General features: G+C 42.5%; 1 protein-coding gene across 1 annotated transcript in view; it reads left to right on the top strand.

The window, feature by feature from the left end:
- Positions 1-10,462, top strand: part of col16a1 (collagen, type XVI, alpha 1) — a 357,671-nt gene that overhangs the window by 102,484 nt on the left and 244,725 nt on the right. The window lies entirely within an intron of this gene.

Below are 10,462 nucleotides of genomic sequence, written 5' to 3'. Positions count from 1 at the left end.
CCTACTGACCACCCTATTTATCCTCTTCGCTAAAACATTGGTACCTGATCGGTTCAGGTGGAGACCGTCCCAACGGTACAGATCCCCCCGTTCCAAAACTGATGCCAATGCCCCATGAAATGGAATCCCTCTTTCCCACACCAATCCCTTAGCCACGTGTTTACTTCCCTAATTTTCTTATCCCTGTGCCAGTTGGCACGTGGCTCGGGCAGTAATCCGGAGATTATGACCCTTGAGGACCTGTACTTCAATTTCCTTCCTAGTGCTCGATAATCCCTAAACAGGTCCTCCACCCTTGCTTTGCCTATGTTGTTAGTCCCAACATATTCCACAACAACTGGATCCTCCCCCTCCTGCTCCAATATCCTTTCAAGCTGGTCGGAGATGTCCCGCACCCTGGCATCGGACAGGCAACACACCATGCGAGACTCCCGATCCGGCTTGCTGCCGGACAGATAGTATCTGTCCCCCTAATTATAGAATCCCTTGATGGTGTGAAGCAGAGGGTAATAGTGGAAAGTCTGTGACTAGTGGAGTGCCTCGGGTCAGTGCTGGGCCCATTGCTGTTTGTTATCTATATCAATGATTTGGATGAGAATGTACAAGGCATGATTTGTAAGTTCGCTGATGACACTAAAATAGGCGGTATCATGGACAGTGAGGAAGATTATCAAAAATTGCAGCAGGATCTTGATCGGCTGGGGATGTGGGCTGAGAAATGGCAAATGGAGTTTAATAAAGATAAGTGTGAGGTCTTTCATTTTGGAAAGTCAGATCAAGGTAGGAGTTTCATGGTGAATGGTCAGGCCTTAAGGAGTGTAGCGGAACAGAGAGAGTTCAGGTGCACAGTTCTCTGAAAGGGAGTCACAGGTAGACAGGACAGTGAAGGAGGTTTTTGGCACACTGGCCTTCATCAGTCAGGGCATTGAGTATAGAAGTTGGGAAGTTTTGTTGTAGTTACATAGGACATTGGTGAAGCCGCAGCTGGAGTATGGTGTTGAGTTTTGGTCACCTCTTATTGGAAGAATGCTATTAAACTGGAAAGAGCGCAAAATAAATTTACAAGGATGTTGCCTGGACTGAGTTATATCGGCGCTACCTCGTGCTCCCACGAGGAGGTTGAACAGTTCATCCACTACACTAACACCTTCCATTGGCTGCCAACTCCCTGCGGTGATATCACTGTTACTGTATGCCTAGTGTTTGTCTTGATCTTGCACATATCAAGAAAGGGAAACTTCATGCCTCAGAGATCACTAGATAGCAGAAAATCCCTTTAATACTTCAAAGTACTCTTTTGGTATGATCCTAGATATTGAATATTGTTAGATATTATTACTGGAGCGAATCATAGATTTACATTTAAATAGTTCCCATTTCTGTCTTTGTTCACTCCTTTCCTCAGCAATATTTTGTGTTTGATTTTGTCTACTTTCTGTGGTTTTATTTACCCTAATGAAGAAGAGCATATCTTCTCAACATCACAACTATTGATCTCACCCTGCTTGGCTGTTGTATGGAACCCCCTACGTGTTAACCCCTTAAAGCCAAATACATAACAATATTGTCAAATTTGATGGAATTTTAATGCATTTACTTTAGGGGAAATTTGGCATGTTAATATGCTGCAGTTTTTCTTATCTGCGATGTTTTGTGTTATGTTGCTGAAAATATTACTGATGAAATACTTAGCAGTTGTAGTAAAATCATGCGTATACTTAGGATGAAGAAGATTATGAGTACCACATATGCTTGGTCCAGTTCTTGTTGGATTCATTTGGATATCAAAGTTGAAACTTTATTGCTGGAACAGCACAGCAGGTCAGGCAGCATCCAGGGAACAGGAGATTCGACGTTTCGGGCACAGGCCCTTCTTCAGGAATGAGCAGAGAGTGTTCAGCAGGAGAAGATAAAAGGTAGGGAGGAGGGACTTGGAGGAGGGGAGTTGGAAGTGGAGGAGATGCGGTGGAGGGCACCGTCGACCACGTCGCCTTCCTGACCTGCAGTCTTCTTGTTGACCTCTCCGCCTCCATCCTACTCCTTTCTATCACCCTCACCTTGACCTCTTTCCACCTATCACATTTCCAACGCCCCTCCTCCAAGTCCCTCCTCCCTACCTTTTATCTTCTCCTGCTGAACACTCTCTGCTCATTCCTGAAGAAGGGCCTGTGCCCGAAACGTCGAATCTCCTGTTCCCTGGATGCTGCCTGACCTGCTGTGCTGTTCCAGCAATAAAGTTTCAACTTTGATCTCCAGCATCTGCAGACCTCACTTTCTCCTTATAAGGAGAGGTTGGACAAACTAGGACGTTTTTCTTTAGAGTGTAGGAGACTGAGGGGGACCTTATCGAGGTGTATAGATCATGAGAGACATGGATAGGGTGAATGTACTCAGTCTTTTTCCCAGGGTTGGAGAATCGAGGACCAGAGGGCATCAGTTTAAGGCTAGAGGGGAAAGAATAAAATGGAACCTGAGGGGCAACGTTTTTTACACCTAGGGTGCATATGGAATGAGCTACCAGTGGAAGTTGTCGATGCAGGTACATTAACAACATTTAAAAGACATTGGGACAAATATATGGACAGGAAAGGATGAGAAGAATGTGGTCAAGTGCAGGCAAATAGGGTTAGCCTGGACATTTAGGTTGACATGGATCACTTTGGACCAAAGAGTCTGTCTTCATGCCGTATGTCTCTCTAACACATTGGAATGAGATGTAGGCTTATACTTTGAATTTTCAAATTCCTCTAACTTCTCATTTCTTATCTCTCTCATCTTTCTTCTTGCATCATCCTGTGGCTTCTCTTTCTGTCTGGGTGTCTTTCCTATTCCTATTTCCATTTCCACATGCTTGGCTTTGGTCTCCCAACATCTCTAATCGTTGTCAACCCTGAACTTCAGCTTTGGACTCTCATCTCTACTTACTGGCTGGAATGGTGATGTCGACTGATTCAGGGTTTTTGATTAAGACTACTTTATTCTATTAGCAGATTCCACAATCCTGACAAATGTTCAGCTCCTTTGTGATTATCATTTTCTGATTTTTACTTTGCACCGGACAAGAAATTGGACTATTTTGTGGGATTTCAGCTTTGAAGCAAATGACTTGATATATTAGATCTTCAAACATCACGAGACGTGTGAATGCTCTTCATACTACAGTCACATACTTCTTCATATTGCCTGTCACTTGACCAACAATTAGTGACTCTTCTTCGGAACTGAAGGATGCCAGAAAATGATGTTATTTTTGTTGTCCTGATGAGAAGATGCCGGTGTTGGACTGGGGTGGACAAAGTTAAAAATCACGCAACACCAAGTTATAGTCCAACAGATTTATTTGGAAGTGCTAGCTTTCGGAATGCTGCTCCTTCGTTAAGTAGCTAGTCAACCTTTTTACACTTGCTACCTGACGAAGGAACAGCACTCCAAAAGCTAGTACTTCCAAATAAACCTGTTGGACTATAACCTGGTGTTGTGTGATTTTTTTATTTTTGTTGTTGATGAATGAGTGAAGCAAGGTGTCCGGGCAAACAACAAAAGCACTGTTAGTGGTAGTAGAGGATGCATATGGATGCAGAATAGGGGTTAATAATAACAAATAGGTTAGCTTTGCAGAGATCAAACACACACAAATACAACTTTAGGATTTAGGAAGGTATAATCAAAATGGAGGACAATGTCCATGATCTAAAGTTCTTGAAGTTGATTATGATTTGTGAAGGCTGTACAGTGCCTGAGTAGGTAGTGTTCCCCTAATTTGTGCTGGGAACATGGGATCAAATTCCACCACACAGGATAGTGAAATCTGAAATAAAAATAGAAATTGCTGGAAAAATTCAGCAGGCCTGGTAGCATCTGTGGAGAGAAATCAGAGTTAACATTTCAGGTACAGTGACCCTTCCTCAGAACCTGATGGTAGCTAAGAAAAGGTTGGTATTTATGCAGAGGATAGGATGGGGAGTGGGGATTTGGGGAGGGGTAAATGATAGGTGGCAATAGAGCCCAAAGAGAGAGAAACACAGTTGGACAGACAAAGAAATGGGTGAAGGCCAGCCTGAGAGAATAAATAGCTACTCATGGGGTCTAATTCGTAGCTGATAACGGGTTGTTTGTAGTAACAACCTATGTGATGATGAGGCCTGGTATGTGGCTGTTGCGGTAAAGACAAGAGAGAAAGTGCTCAAGCCCTAAAATTGTTGAACTCAATATTAAGTCCAGAAGGCTGTAGAGTGCCCAAGCAGAAAATGAGATGCTATTCTTCGAGCTTGCAGTGAGCTACACTGGAGCACTGCAGCAAGCCTAAGACAGCGATGTTGGCCTAGGGAACACAGTGGTGTGTTCAAGTGTCAGGCAGCTGGAACCCTTTCTTTTCGCAGAAGGAACATAGGTGTTCTGTAAAGTGGTCACCCATCTGCGCTTTGTTTTCCTAATGTAGAGGAGATCACATTGTGAGCAGTGAATCTAAGAGTGTTGAAGATTCTGATGATTGGTGGAGCATGCTGGAAGGGCAAAATGGCCTTCTCCTGCTTCTATCTTCTATATTTCAATAGATTCACATTATACATTAATGATCTGGATGAAGGAACGGAGGGCATTGTTACTCAGTTTGCATGTGACACAAAAGTAGGTGGTGGGACAGGTAGTGTTGAGGAAGTGGAGAGTCTACAGAAGGACTTGCACAGGGCACAGTGTCAGCGAGAAGGGACAACCCTTTGAACTGAGACAAGGAGGCATTTCTTCAGCCAGAAGGTGTAACTCATTGTCGCAAAAGGCTGTTGAGGCCAAGCCATTGAGTGTATTTAAGACAGAGATGGACAGGTACTTGATTATTAAGGGGATCAAGGGTTATAGGAGGAGAATTGAGTTGAGAAGGGGTACAGGTGCTATAGGAAGAATATAAAAGGGGGGGCAAGAGATGAGGGGTGGCATTTTTGGTTAGGGGTAATATTATGGCTGTGCTTGGGGAAGATTCATCATTCCTGATGAAGGGCTTCTGCCTGAAACGTCGTCTCTCCTGCTCCTCAAATGCTGCCTGACCTTTTCCAGCACCACACTTTTCAAACGGGATTGAGTGAGACAATTGCGGAGTACAAGAGCAGTAGGGCTATACTCAAGAGGAAAATCAGGAGAACAAAAATGGGATATGACATAGCTTTGGCAAATAGAGTTAAGGAGAATCCAAAGGGATTCTACAAATAAATTAAGAGCAAAAAAGTAACTGGGGAGAGGGAGTAGTGCCCCTTAAAGATCAACAAGGCCACCTATATGTGCAACCGCAGGAAATGGGAGAAATATTAAGTGAGTATTTCACTTCAGTATTTACTGTGGGGAAGGATATGGAAGTTAGAGAACTTGGAGAAATAAATAGTGATATCTTGAAAAGTGTCCATATTACAGAGGTGGTAGCGCTAGACCTTTTAAAACACAAAGGTGGATAAATGCTCGAGACCTGATCAGGTGTCTCCTGGAACTCTGTGGGAAGCTAGGGAAGTGACTGTTGGGCCCCCTTGCTGAGATATTTGTATCATTGATAGTCACAGGTGAGGTGCCACAAGACTGGAGGTTGGCTAATGTTGTGTCATTGTTCACAAAAGGTGGTAAGGAAAACCTGGGGAACTGTAAACTGGTAAGCGTGACGTCAGAGGTGGGTAAGTTGTTGGGAGAGGATTCTGAAGAACAGGTTCTACATGTATTTGGGAAGGCAAGGACTAACTAGGATAGTCAACATGACTTGTGCGTGCAAATCGTGTCTCACTAACTTGATTGAGGTTTGTGAAGGAGTGACAAAGAAGACTGATGAAGGCAGAGCAGTTGACTTTGTCTATACAGACTTCAGAAGGCATTTGATAAGGTTCCACATGGTAGACTGGTTAGCAAGGTTAGATCTCATGAAATCCAGGGTGACCAAGCCGTTTGGATACAAATTGGCTTGAAGGTAGGAGACAGAGAATGATGGTGCACGTTTGTTGTCAGACTGGAGACCTGTGACCAGCAATGTGCTACAAGGATCAATATTGGGTCCATTCCTTTTTGTCAACTATATAAATGATTTGGATGAGAATATAGAAGGCATGGTTAGTAAGTTTGTCGACGACACCAAAATTGGTGGCACAGTGGACAGTGAAGGAAGTTTTCAAAGATTACAAAAGGATCTTGATCAAATGGGTCAAAGGGCTGAAAAACTGCAGATGGAATTCAATCTGGATAAATGTGAGATACTGCATTTTGGTACAACATATAAGGGTAGGACTTATGCAATTGATGGTAGGGCTTTGGGTAGGGTTGTAGAACAGAGGGACCTAGAGGTTCAGGTACATAATTCTTTGAAGTCTGCGTCACATATAGACAGGGTGGTTAAAAAGGCCTTTGGCATGCTTGCCTTCATTGCTCAGTCCTTTGAGCATAGGAATTGGGAAGTCATGTTAAGGTTGTACAGAACATCAGTAAGGCCTCTTGTGGAAAACAATGTCCCGTTCTGGTCGTCCAGTTATGGGAAGGATATTGTTAAGTTGGACAGGGTTCAGAAGAGATTTACCAGAATGTTGCTGATTATGGAAGGTTAGAGTTAGAAATAAAGGCTGGATGCGCTGGGATTCTTTTCGCTGGAGTGTAGGAGATTGAGAGGTGACCTGGTAGAAGTTTATAAGTCATGAGGGGTATGGATAGAGTCTTTTCCCTAGGATTTCAAGACTAGGGTGTATGTTTTTGTGGAGAGAGATTTAGAAAAGACAAAAGGGGCAAATGTTTTACACAGAGGATGGTTCATGTGTGGAATGAACTTCCTGAAGAAGTGGTGGACGTGGGTACAATTACAAAATGTAAAAGACATTTGGATAATTACATGAATAGGAAGGGTTTGGAGGGATATGAGCCAAGAGCATGGAGGTGGGAATGGTTTAGTTTGGGATTATGAACTGGTTGGACCGAAGGATCGGTTTCATACTGCATGACTCAATGACACCTAAATTGGTGTGTAGTGGACAGTGAAGAAGGCTATCTCAGAGTACAATGGGACCTTGATCAGATGGGTAATGGGCCAAGGAGTGGTAGATGGAGTTTAATTTTGGTAAATGTGTGGTGTTGCATTTTGGTCAGGCAAATCAGGATAGGCCAAACACTTAATAATAGGGTCCTAGTGATTGTTGCTGAACAAAGAGACCATGGGGTGCAGGATCATAGTTCCTTGAAGCTGGAGTCACAGTTACACAGAGTAGTGAAGATGACGCTTGGTACACTTGTCTTTATTGGTCAGTGCATTGGGTATAGGAGTTGGGATGTCATGTTGCAGTTGTGCAGGATATTGGTTCGGCCACGTCTGGAATGCTGCATTCAATTCTTGTCTCCTAGCTATCAGAAAGATGTTGTTAAAACTTGAAAGGGTGCAAGAAAAGATTTACACGATGTTGCCAGGTTTGGAGGGTTTCAGCCATAGGGAGAGGCTGAGGCTATTTTCCCTGGAGCTTTGGAGACTGAGAAGTTTATAAAATCATGAGAGGCACTGATAGGGTGAACAGCAAAGATCTTTTTCCCAAGATAGGGGAGTCCAAAACTAGACGACATAGATTTAATGTGAGAGGGTAAAGATATATAAAGATATATAAGAGACCTAAGGTGTGGTGCACGAATGGAATGAGTTGGCTGAGGAAGTGGTGATGGCTTGTACAATTATAACATTTAAAAGGCGTCTGGATGGGTTCATGAATAGGAAGAGCTTAGAGGAATGTGGGCCAAATGTTGACAAACAGGACTAGATTTATTTAGGATATCTGGTTAGCATGGACAATTTGGACTGAAGGATGTGTTTCTGTGCTGCGCAACTTCATGAGCCAATGAGAAACAATAACAGCCATGATTGAATGGTGGAGCAGACTTCATGAGTGGAATGGCTGAATTCTGCTATGTCTTAAGGATGTCATACTTAAATAAGGTTTATTTTAATTTAAGAATGTGTTTAACCAACTAGTAACTAATCTGTAGTAGTCATCATTCGGAGATGCCGGTGTTGGACTGGGGTGTACAAAGTTAAAAATCACACAACACCAGGTTATAGTCCAACAGGTTTAATTGGAAGCACACTAGCTTTCGGAGCGACTTCATCAGGTGATTGTGGAGGGTTCAATCCTAACACAGAATTTATAGCAAAAGTTAAACATCACACAACACCAGGTTATAGTCCAACAGGTTTAATTGGAATCACACTAGCTTTCGGAGCGACGCTCCTTCATCAGGTGATTGTGGAAGGTTCAATCCTAACACAGAATTTATAGCAAAAATTTGCAGTGAGATGTAACTGAAATTATACATTGAAAAATTGATTGTCTGTTAAGCCTTTTATCTGTTGGAATACAGTTATAGTTTCACTTCTTTCATGTGTAAATCACAAAACCTTTTTTTAAAAGTTGCATTCTTGGGTTAGCTGTTAACAATGGTGATAGCTAGACAATATGTTGAAGGTGTTAGCCCCTTGTGTTCTCTGTCTATGACCTGATGTTTAGATTGATTCTAATCTAAAAAGTGAGATAACAGAGTTTTACATAAATTCATGCAGTTTTTGAGCTAAGAGTTCCACATGAATGTTTGCAGTTTTTGAGCAAAGTGCAATGTAACTCTGCAAGTACATATTCACCCCACAAAATATATGTGTACATGTGGGTCTTTGTCTGTCTGTGTGTGTGTGTGTGTCTGTCTGGGGTGGGGTTGTGAGTGTGAGAAAGTGTGTGTGTGTAGTGAGTGCAGAGTGTCTTAAGTCTGTGAGGGGGTGCATGTGTGAGTGTGGGAGTGTGTGTGTGTCTATAAGGGTGTGTGCGGGTGTCTGTGTGCGCGTCTGTGTGTATCTATGTCCGTGTGTATGTGAGAGTGTGTGTGTGTAGTGCAATGGTGATCACCTGTAATGTGACTTATCGACACAGACATCAAGTTTCTACAGGAATGCAGGCAAGTAGGAAAGATCCCGAAAGGATTACGGATCACGAACCCATTTAGGTCGACCTACAACACAGACTACGCAGAGAGACTTTGCCACCGCACCTCTCGTAAACTTCTCAATCATCTCGTGCAACAACTCTACAGCAGGCGCCACAACCTTGAAATTCAGATGGAATCCACACCCACAGCCAGCGCACAGGATACATCAGTACAATTACGTGACATTGCCAAACAGACAAGGCTACATGCACGCCAAGAACAAAAAACTGGAGAAACTTGGCATTCTTACCAGTAATAGCAAAGCCCATCCTTGAACCACAGTAGACAACATTGTCACTGCGGGGGAGTCTATTGTCAACTTATCGGACCACACCTTTCGACCGGAAGAGATTGCAGTCCTGAGTAGGGGTCTCATCATAACAGCCTTGTTTTTGCATTATTTATCAAGCTCGGGATTCCATACACCTTCCTAACTGCTTTCTCAACCTCTCCTGCTATCTTTAATCATTTGTGTACTTGAATCTCCAGGTCTCTTTATTCCTCAAAATATGCTGTGTGAAATTGTTCCCTGGACTACCTCTAATTTGATGCTGCCTGACCTGCTGCGCTTTTCCAGCAACACATTTTCAGCTCTGATCTCCAGCATCTGTGGTCCTCACTTTCTCATAAAAGCCTCCACATCCTTAGCCTTGCCAGTACTCTGCAAGCTCTGGGGTTCATGCAGACAGTCCCACCCAGGTTTAACATCAGTGCCAGTATTTCTGTTTGGGCCAGTGGGTTATCACCAGCCTGACACCTGGCTGTGATTGAGAAAATTTCAAAATTTTTTGAGATTTCACAGCGTGAATTGTTAATTTCAACTGAATAATTACTTTTAATATATAAATCAGTAAATTATTGTGCACGGTGGCAAGTTGAAAATAAATTGGAAATAATTTTTCACAAGCTTGGCAAAGTGTTACAAATATTTCCTGTCTACTTGCAAGCAAAATAGAACTATTAATCAAATATAACCTCAAATAATCTCTTATAATGGAGGAATCTGCTGCAAAATAAACAGCTTTGCATCTAAATAAGCTGAGGAGAAGATTGACAGTTCCTTAAATTTTAACACAGATTTCAGATCATCACAAAACGGTCACGAGCTGTTAGGATGACCGAAAGCAGAATTTGTCACAACTTTTAAAAGAGAGGAAATTAAGTAATCCAATAACTGAAAAATTCAGAGATATGGGGAAAGGGACATATGCATAAGAAGAAAATGCTTGCATTTAAATAGCACCATTTATAACTTCAAATCTTTCCATACTGGTACAGCCAATGAAAGACCTCAATGGGGAACACACCAAAGAACCATAGTCTCCCAAGCCTTTTTTTTGTTGAAAAGTTAGAGTGTTTGGATGCACAGTCTTTATGTTTGCGGAGGTCAGGACTCTGAATGAACTGATGTAGATTTTAATAAAAGTAAATTGGCTACATTGCGAGCCCAACTGATTATCTTAGATTCATTGTGAATGTAAACCTAGTGTAGTTC

The sequence above is a fragment of the Chiloscyllium plagiosum genome, chromosome 27 (genome assembly GCF_004010195.1).
Source record: "Chiloscyllium plagiosum isolate BGI_BamShark_2017 chromosome 27, ASM401019v2, whole genome shotgun sequence".
Taxonomy (NCBI): domain Eukaryota; kingdom Metazoa; phylum Chordata; class Chondrichthyes; order Orectolobiformes; family Hemiscylliidae; genus Chiloscyllium; species Chiloscyllium plagiosum.
Note: the sequence above shows the minus strand (reverse complement) of the source record. Positions and strands in the feature narration are given on the sequence as shown.